The 10,608-nt window shown below is 35.4% G+C and overlaps 2 long non-coding RNA genes across 3 annotated transcripts; both read left to right on the top strand.

The window, feature by feature from the left end:
- Positions 1–3,340: 3,340 nt before the first annotated feature.
- Positions 3,341–6,421, top strand: LOC113108518 (uncharacterized). 2 transcript variants are annotated; one of them, XR_003292795.1, is made up of 5 exons: positions 3,341–3,383; positions 3,680–3,903; positions 4,608–4,676; positions 5,029–5,111; positions 6,125–6,421. It is a non-coding gene; the product is annotated as an uncharacterized LOC113108518 (long non-coding RNA). The 2 variants fall into 2 exon arrangements; XR_003292794.1 differs by lacking the exon at positions 3,341–3,383 and having other exon boundaries at positions 3,392–3,903.
- A 2,153-nt stretch (positions 6,422–8,574) lies between these two features.
- Positions 8,575–10,209, top strand: LOC113109326 (uncharacterized). The gene is made up of 3 exons (XR_003292939.1): positions 8,575–9,825; positions 9,951–10,032; positions 10,126–10,209. It is a non-coding gene; the product is annotated as an uncharacterized LOC113109326 (long non-coding RNA).
- Positions 10,210–10,608: the final 399 nt, after the last annotated feature.

The following is a 10,608-nucleotide window of genomic DNA, read 5'->3' as shown; positions in this document are numbered from 1 at the left end:
CCCAAGTCGACTGGATACAGTGACTTTTTTTCTCTCTCTCTTCCCTATTACACATCTATTTAAAATAGTTCACTTTTGATTTTTAATAGAAAAGTTGTCATTTCTATTTGTTTCTTTAAGTTAATTTTGAAATATGTTTGGAAAATTTGGGGTTTGGTAAATTCAAGTTTTTGATTTTTAAAGGAACGAGCAAGCTGCAGCTCGTTCAGACAGTAAGTTGAGCATGTTTGATCATTTAGCCTTCTCAAACCAACAAGACTTACCTAAAATAAACAGACATAATAGGCCTACACTTCATGCATTTCACAGTTATTACTTTAAACATTTAACTTAGGTAAATGAGCACTGTTAGGCGCATATCCAATCGTTTGTGCGGAGAGTGAGCGCTTTGCAGGACATGGAGGAGCCAGCTTGCTTTTTTTTTTTTTTTATGACAGTAAAATTAAAAAAAGCGCCGTCATTTTTTGCTCATAAAGGTAAGAAGTATGCATCATTCGGAACTCCAAAGGGTCTACTTGTACATGTGTGCACTCACAATATCAACAAAACCTTATGCTTTGTAAAATAAGGAAAACAACAGGATGCGATTTCTGTCTTCTTGGTCTTTATAGCAGGAACGCTTCACCAACATGATAAATATATCTATAGAATGCTTTTTATGTTTTAAATTATTATTTTAAAACGAAATAATTCAAATCGAAAACAAAAACTGTTATATTGTGAAGTAAAAAAAAGTCTATGGCATCCATCATTCTTTTAACTTTTTTTAACTAACTCTGATCGATTCATGAGACATTCGTTTGCATTAAACTGTTCTGGGCCGGTTTTCCCGTTAACGATTGATCTTAACGCTTAAGAGCGTTTTCTACGAGTAATATTACGATCGTTAGTTATTGTTTCACGTGAATTCCCCAACTATGCACGTAAAGCAATCGCAAGTAGCCGTGCTTTAAGTGCTACTTAGGAGTCGCTGTCCGTTTGTCAAGTGCTGAAATCTCACTTTAGAATGGCTCGTAACAGTAGTACACGATCGCTTATTGATGTTAACCTAATGCTGCGTTCCAGACACACAACTTGGATATAATAATTGTAATTAATTATAATATCTACAGTACAATATTATATTATATATATATAATGTTCTTTATATACAGTATAGAGAGAGAGAGACGTTATTGGTTTTCTGAACTTCAGCAAGTCGTTGACATACCCCCCCCCCCCCCCCCCCCGTCTTTGAAGCATTTCCCACATTATTTCTTTATTCGTTTCTTTTAATTATTATTTTCAGTCATTTAATTTAGATGTGTATTTCTATTTTTTTAGATGTGTATTTCTTTTAATTAAATCATTTATAAATGTATAAAAAAAAATAAAGAAAACGAGTCATAATGTGTACAATAAAGCACAATCAAATCCTTATAATGATCATTTTTAATGAGCCGAAAAGAATACACGTCACACCGCTGTTTATCAATTTGCACTGGGTACCAATAGCTGCTCGCATAAAATTCAAGGCATTGATGTTTGCCTACAAAACAACCACTGGCTCTGCACCCATTTACCTAAGTTTGTTACTTCAGATTTATATTCCCTCTAGAAGCTTGCGTTCTGCAAGTGAACGTCGTTTGATTGTTCATCCCAAAGAAGCACAGTCACTTTTACGGTCTTTTAAATTAAATGTTCCTTCTGGTGGAATGAACTCCCCAACTCAATCCGAGCAGCTGAGTCCTTAGCCATCTTCAAAAATCGTCTTAAAATCCATCTTTTCCATCTTATATCTTTTCATGTATTATGCAATTATATCTGTATGTATGTATAAAGATATAAAGACCTCTAACACTACCTCTAACACTTCTTTTTATTTATTATATTAGTTAAAATCCCATGCTGTGTGTACTGTGTTAACCTAACTGAGACTTGTTATAGCACATATATATCATTGCTCTTTTGTTGTTTTTGATTGCTTCCACTGTCCTCGTTTGTAAGTCGCTTTGGATGAAAGCGTCTGCTAAATGAATAAATGTAAATGTAAATATAATCACATTTCGCTTGAATCAAGTTAAAGGTGTAAACTGCCGATTGTCCTGCAGGTGACCGCATAAATCTGTCTTCTTACAATGCACTTAGGGCTTAACGATTAGGCTACACCAGATCTACAATGATTTTCAAGTGCTACTTAAATTACGATGCTTTTGGGAAACAGACTGTGATATTAAGATCAGTAGTATGATCGTTTTTACGAAACTCAGCCCTGATTTTTTCAACATTCATTAAAATATTAATATTTATTTCGTGCTGAAAATATTGAAGAGGAAAATATAATTGATTCATGTGCAGTTACTGAACGAATTATCTCACTAAATGAATCATAAAAAGCGTAAAAAAGACGTTTATTGTTTGTACATAGAAGTTTTTTGCATATATGTCTGGAACTGACTTGCTACGACAGACTCCCTGTGATGTGTGATCATAAGGCTTCAGTAGACATCAACACAAAAGAAGGCTACTATATAGTACCGACTTATTTTAATAGATATAATACTTGAAAATGAAAATGTGTCAAAACAGTTTCAAAAATGTTCAAATAGGCATATATAAACGTATTAATTAATTATCAATATATAGGCTATTAATTTGAACATGCAGAGTAGACTACAAGAAACTGCTGTTGTAATAAGCAGCTTTAAGACATAAAAAAAACCTTAACTGTAAAATAATAATCATCTGCTGATCATACATTTATTTCGTTTTCAGAAATGAGGTCTAATGTATAGTGATCGTTTTTTGTTTAGAGACGTGTTGTATGAACTATTACCAGTAAGTTCATATGTGCTCAGATTAAAATTAGCCTATATTACTATTGAATTATTTTATTTAAGCTGTAACTGTGAATACATTTGGACACTCCATGTTAGTCACTGATTAGACGTACATGATTTAAAATTGATTTTTAGGTGATATTGCTTGAAAAGTGATTTATAATGAGCGCTAAAAAAACTATGTTATGCAGTTTATTTTATTATCATGTGATGACATAACCTGAGACTAAAAGCTGTGATATACATTTTGTCCACTAGAGAGAGCCAAATTATATGGACAAGGCCTATTTGAAAGTGAAAGTCCTGACATTTACCAAGTAACCCATCCTCGGAGCTGGTGCTCTGCATTTAACCCATCCAAGTACACACACACAGCAGTGAGAAGTGAACACACACCCGGAGCAGTGGGCAGCTACAGATCCAGTGCTGGGGAGCAACTGGGGGTTCAGTGCCAGGGTATTGAGTTCAGTCCATGGGTATTGAGGGTGGAAGAGAGCGCTGTTCATTCACTCACTCCCACCTACAACTCCTGCCAGCACAGAGACTTGAACCGGATACCTTCTTGTAAGTAGTCCAAGTCTCTAACAATTAGGCCACAAACTTGTGCGAACTTCTATGTCAAAATCAAATTCTCCAGTCAAAAACCCTTACATGATCTATCAATATCAAACTTTGGCCTCAGATGACAAAACCTACAGTACAAATACACACACTGCAATAGTTTAGCTTCCTTAAATATAATAAGTTATCTTTACTTAGTTGTTATACTTACTAGGTTTTATTAAGTTACAAAATTTGCTAATTTTAAGGCAAATAAAACAACATGCTGCAATGAGTAATTCTTTCTTAAAATATTCAAGTAGCTACAACAAAACCGATGACATTAATTCACCAGTGAGAGGCAGCAGTGCGCTAATGTGCAACAGGAACAAAACAACAGAAGAAGAAATAAGGACGGTGAGCATGCGCAGCAAGCAAAGTTTTGAAGCTGCATCGAATTTGCTGAAATTAAGAAGTAGAAAGACTGTTTACATTTCACCTCTGGACAAAGAATGATTGATTACTTCTACACAATAATAATAAGGTAAGTAAAAAAAAAATAGTGTGTGGATGTATCTTTCTGTGTGCTGCTAATTTGAACTGACTAACATTAGCTCCTTGTCAGCACCAGTGTTAGCAACAGGGAGTAACGATCTTTGCTATTCTGCTATTAGAACAAAAACTATAGAAATACACAACTTATGGCACATTTGGGTAAATGTAAAAACTTTTAAAGACTTTTTTTTATTTAATTTCTCAAATTGAAAAATGTTTTACTAGTTAAAAATTAAAGCATGTAAATTCTGAGGAACAATTCAAGAACATGCAAGAATATGTGCCACTTATTTATTGTTAACAGTAATCTTTTGCAAAATTTCCTCTATAATTTTATAACACTGTGAGGCTTTGGCCACTTTGTAGGTTAAAGTAATTTTTCAGTTTACAAATGTATTTTCATCATTTTAATGCAATCATAGTTATTACGTGATCAGACATATAAGGTTTAAACTGAATGAGCTCGTTGTTTTGCAGTAATTATTTATTTGCTGTGTTAAAAACACCGAGTACTGTAACAGAAGAAATGCTGCTTTTGAATTGGTTTTATTACTGATGCCACAAATAGAGATGTATAGAAAATGAATTTCTATTGTTAAAAATGCAAATATCAAGAAATGAATGTGTCCTTGTTCTACAATTCACAACATTAGTGGAACTTGATTTTATATGAAGATTTTTTTTCATATTTAGGAAAAAAGCTTGTGTCAGCTGTCTTCTCTGAGCAGCGGTCTTGTGATCACCGACCTCAGTATAATAAAGGTGAGATATTTCAACAGCAGTAGAGCAGTTTTTGACTCAATCATGTGCTATGCTTTATTTGCAATTTCAAATAATTTATTGCAGTTCCAGAATACCTGTAACCGTATTTCCGTATTTGTAACTGTGTTTCTTTCACATATCTAAGAGTACACTTCACATCCTAGAACCCATAAAATGTATGATGCTACCTTAAATGTTTAATAGTTTTATTATATTTATGAATAATATTTAAAATAAACAGCGCTTATTGACTTCAATGACTTCTTTATTGACACTTTGAAAAACATGTTTCTATTGTAATTTTTACATTTCTTAAACTTAGTTTTTCTTTTTAAACTAATTAAAAATGCAGATTTGACAGAACTTCACACACATCTGAGGCCTACCTGTTTTAATTCATGATCACCCCGGATACTTCTACAACTAACCTGCTTGGTAAGTTCTCATAGTTAGTGACACCATTTTAGAAAACATGCCTGTGTATTTGCTGGTATATTACTGGGATACCTTTATAAAGATTAATGTTGATTACATACCTAGTTCAATCAAAAATGAAAAATGTGCCATTTAATCTCCCTCCTGTCAATCTATTCCATAAAAAACTGTGCATCTTCATGACACGAATGAAGATATTTAACCCAAATCTCTGACACCCAAGAAACCATCAAATCAATCTATATGAATGGAGCCAATTAATCTACTTTTTGGGCCAAACTGTTCAATGAATTGTAAGGAGCAGTTTCAGGTATATTTCCACTTGAACTCTGTTAGGCATGGTCTGATGAACTGTTCTTGATCCAGAACTCTTATCTGAACACACTGAACGTGCTGTAGAAAGCCTAGATGGTAGTCACTGCTCAGGGTTCGTCGTTTGTTTTTGCCTAGCCACCAGTTTCTCTGCAGCTGGGCAACATGCTATTTGAGTTAAGTAAACTAGGTAATATTAAAATTAAAAGTAATATTTAATCTTTCGTAACGTGGGTGCTATTTACATCAGGTTCGATATCTTAACTATTGCATTACTAAGGCAACGACTATCACCTTTATGTTGCATTCAAAAGAGCTCTGTTAACAGCCCAACAGTGAAAAATTAAACCATATCCATATTGGCACAGAATGGAATGGTTAAGCATTGAGAATTAAGAATGGTTTGGCCTGACAGTGGAAAAGAGGCTCAAATCTTCGAAAGAGACGTAATTGCTATATGATCAAGTGTCTAAAATTTTGGTTAAATAGACATTCAGTAAAGGACAGAAATTTATTTCACTGAAAATGTCTTTATTTGTGTTCTGAAAATAACTAAAAGTCATGGGTGAGTAAATGATGATGTGAATTTAAAGTTTGGGTGAACTAACCCAATGTTATGGCAGTGTAGGCAAGACAGAAAACTCTGAAAACTGATCATCCACATTTCCATGCTAATATTGTTTTTATTTGGTTTTATACAGGTGTCTGATGCTGATGCAATCTGGGCACTAGTATCTGTTGGCTTGCTGACTATCACTGACGATGAAGTACTTCTCCAAATCTTGACCCAGTGTCTTCTGCCATCATTGTTCAGGGTAGTACTGCAAAGAACAGTCTCCAGGGTCTGCCCCCAACATTTGCTTCCCGACCACCATGTGCTACGTTTGCATCACTACATGTGGGTTACCCTGATACTGTGAAGAAAACCTACAATATGATGCTTGACTTGGGACAGAAAAAAAAACATTGGCAACTTGTGTGGCCAACTCATTGCTGTATTTAAAATCATTGTACCGCTACCTCCATTGTTTAACATAACTAAAAGCAGATTGTTTTTGCTTTGTTTCAAAATTTTTGTAAAACGAGTTAAAACTACATTGAAAAAAATATATCATCTTTAACTTTCAACTGTCACTACATTTGATTTAGGGTAATTATGTGTGTGAAGAATAGAACATTGTTCTCATGAATTTGTAATAGATTTTTGAAGTATTTAAGTTGCTAGATTAATGGTAACTTTTTTTTTTTAAAGGCAATTGGTCAAAACTAGATTTCTGTTCAAGTAAATACAACTTAGAAATTCCAAGTTGCAGGAAATGTTACTTGATTTAGCTAAATTTAAATGAGTTGTTTGAAATAGGTACATAGTATAATGTATTTAATTTAGTTGTTGAAAATAGTGATTCTGAGTTATAAGTTTACAACACTTATAAATAAACCTTTGTTAGTACAAATTACTATTCTTATTTCACTTTACTTGTTTTTTTCAAGGCAATCGGTTTGCATGCTTTTTTTTAAAAATAAGGTTTACTCATTATAATTTGCAGTGCAGACAACCTCCCTGCCCAGTGCACACTAGTGAGATAAATTCAAAACACTGTAATTGTAATAAAGTACTGTTACTATACTGTACTACACTGTGTGATTCTTTCAGCTCTCTCTCCAGTGCTAGGATGCATTTTTAAAGCAGTCACCTGTGCTCCTGTTCATAATTTCCTGAGATGCTACTGAATGCTTGCTTATGGATAATTGTGTGTTATTTGAGTTCACACTGTTACAATAGAGTTAACTATTTGATGTGTTTGTGTTTTATGAATGAGATTTTGGAGAAATCATTAAAAAATTGTAATGTGTGTGTATATATGAATTATATATGAATATTATAGAATATTGTAATTTCTAAACTACTAAATTATTAAAACATTACATGATTGAAGTGTTTACTCATGGTCCATTGTTAATTTCGAATTTGGCCTTTGGATTTAACTATTAATGCATTAAGCCATTTTTCAATTTATATTTTCTGGTGGACAAAACACTTAAACTTACACAAATGTTGTCTTTTTGGTTTATACTGTCCTTATCTTGGTGCCATTAGTTATATATGATGCTTACAAGAAAGCTGTGAATTGGTTGTTCCTGGTTGTTGTTTTACATGTGCACTTCTAAATAACATTGTAAGTTCATTGATTAGATATACTGCAGTGTAATTTTAATTTCACTCATCATATTTTCGTCAGCATTCTGAAGATTATGAAATATTTGGGGATTTGGAGGAGCTAATTTTTATAACATGCAGGTTTTTCTTTTTGCTCCGAACAAAAAACAAACTGAAAAAAAAACTTAACTACAGCACTTAAGACATTTGACAAAATCACACACACAAATGAAAAAAAAAAAAAGATATTAAAAATGACAAGGCGCTTGACGTCACGTAGCTTCTCACGCGAGAAGGGGGGCGACGAAAGTGTCGCGCTTCTTATCACACGTCTTTGGTCACGGCAAGGTACGCGACGATCTACACGATGATTGCTTAGTTTGCAAATCAAATGCATAAACCACACCCCATACATGCACTCGTCTCACTGATGTCTGCGTCTGTCGAACGTGACGTCTACGTCTGCCAAACGTGACGTCTGCGTCTGCCGTACGTCACGTCTGCGTCTGCCACATTAAAGTTCGACTTTGTGAACGTGACGTCTACGTCTGCAACTTATACAGTTTGGCTGCCTGAACGTCACGTCAGCGTCTCGTCTGGGTTCTTCCGTTTTTTTTTTTTTATTATTATCAATAGCGCACATTTATCTAGAGTAAAACAATTAATTAGTATGGTGAAATACATGAAGTGTGTTTCTTTTTTTCTTTTCTTATACATATATTTTATTTAAGGCAAGCCTTGTTGATTTGTGAAGAAGGCTAAATTGATCAAACATATGCTCATTGCGCTTCCTGCTGCTGGCCTCTTGGTTGTTCCTTAGAAAGAAAGAAAAAAACGAATGTTCCAAACATATTTATAAAATAACTTAATAAAGAAACGAAAATAGATATGACCACTTTGCCATTAAAAAACAAAACTGAAATATTGTAATTGCTGCAACATCAGCTGTGTATGGGAAAGAGAGAGAGCAAAAGACGGGGCATCAGTCAGACTCGGGACTAGAATTCTGATAAGCTGTGCAGGGCTCTATTAGTCCCCTTGTTTCAACTAAAAGTTCCCCTGGGCTTGGCGGGCCTCCAAACTGCCCGGACCCTTATGCACCTTCATACCCATTATTTTCTCTTGCAAATATAACAAATGGTATAATGTTTTTTTTTTTATTTATTTTTTTTTTACATCAGTTAAACAAGAACTCAATAATAACAGACTTCTGTTTAAGACACACCATATTGCCTATATTTGCTCTATTTCACCAATAAATATAGCTCATTCCAAACAGAGGCACGGTGCTGTTTTGTGTCTCTGAGCATCATGACAGTGTTTCATTCCTGAATTAATCAACCGTTTAAATGATCAATGACTCACTTATTACAGTTTTTCTGAATGCTTAAGCGCTATTTGTGATTCTTGTAGCAAAATTTCTAAAACTATTAATACGTATAGCAAAACCACTCACTGAGTTTGCAAAACTAAAAGCACAAACACTGCTTTCCACTCAGTTTGCAATTTTGTAACACACACTTTGCAAAACTGTAGGCACAATCCACTGCACAACACTCTTTTTGCAGAACTTTAAACACAACTCACTACTTACACTCAATTACCAACACACTCCTAGCAAAATTATACACATGTATGGCTATCATTAACAATATTTTGCCCACTGTCTGGCACACTTTCAAATGTGAAAACTGTTTTAGATAATAAGTTCACTTTGCAATCAGCCTAAGCACTATAAATAAGTCACAGGTAAGCTGTCTGTGTGGAGTTCAATGGATGGAGCAGTAAGAGTGAGAAGAGTGAGAATCAGAGGAGGCCGAGAGAGAGGACGTGGAGGTGAAGAAGCGAGAGGGTTAGAGGAAGTTAGAGGAAGAGGACAAGGAGGTGCAAGAAGAGGACGAGGAGGGGAAAGAGGGAGGGTAAGAAGAGTAAGATATAGAATGACTGATGACATCAGAGCTACAATAGTGGACCATGTCATCAACCATGTGATGACCCTGAGGGAAGCTGGCCAACGGGTTCAGCCTAATTTGAGCCGCTACACTGTGGCAAGCATCATTAGGACATTTCGAAATGAGAATCGTTAAGTACTTTGTAGCACTGCCATACTCTAATGAGAAACACAACAGTACCATACATGCAATAATACTGAAATTGTTACTTTACAGAATTGCTAGATGTCCAGATGTTGGGGGCAGAGGAAGAATGTTCACTCCAGAGCAAGAGACCCATATAGTGAACATGGTGATTGCCAATAATGCAATAAGACTGCGCGAAATACAGCAGCGCATAATTGATAATGACACCATCTTTCAAAATATACACAGTGTAAGCGTTTCTGCACTAAGTCGTGTACTTGTGCGCCACAGAATCAGAATGAAGCAAATTTACAGAGTTCCTTTCGAGAGAAACACAGAACGTGTAAAGCAACTGTGATATGACTATGTGCAGGTAAGCTATAGTGTCATTGGTTCTGAATTTGGAAGTGCATACTGTAGTGCTGTGCATGGGCCTGATGTGTAGCATTCGTTTGGTCTTGTCCAGAGAGTGATGGAACTAGAAGCAGATGCCATGGGACATGAGCTACTTTTTGTAGATGAGGCCGGTTTTAACCTCAGTAAAACCAGGAGACATGGCAGGAACATTACTGGACACCGTGCCATCATCAATGTCCCAGGACAACGTGGTGGTAACATAACCATGTGTGCAGCTATAAGCCAAAATGGTGTTGTTCACCATCATGCCACCATAGGCCCATAGAACACTGCACACATTATTGCATTCCTGGACACCTTATATGACATGCTCACTGTTCAGAGACCAGAGCATACCCGATATGTCATCATATGGGACAATGTTAGTTTCCATAGGGCTGCTTTGGTCCGCAACTTGTTTATAGACCACCCATCCTTCATGGCACTCACTCAACCTCCCTCCATACTCTCCATTCTTAAATCCCATCGAGGAGTTCTTCTCTGCCTGGCGCTGGAAAGTGTACGACCGTCATCCTCATCAACAGGTAGCCCT

This window comes from Carassius auratus, chromosome 9, assembly GCF_003368295.1.
Source record: "Carassius auratus strain Wakin chromosome 9, ASM336829v1, whole genome shotgun sequence".
Lineage (NCBI taxonomy): Eukaryota > Metazoa > Chordata > Actinopteri > Cypriniformes > Cyprinidae > Carassius > Carassius auratus.
Note: the sequence above shows the minus strand (reverse complement) of the source record. Positions and strands in the feature narration are given on the sequence as shown.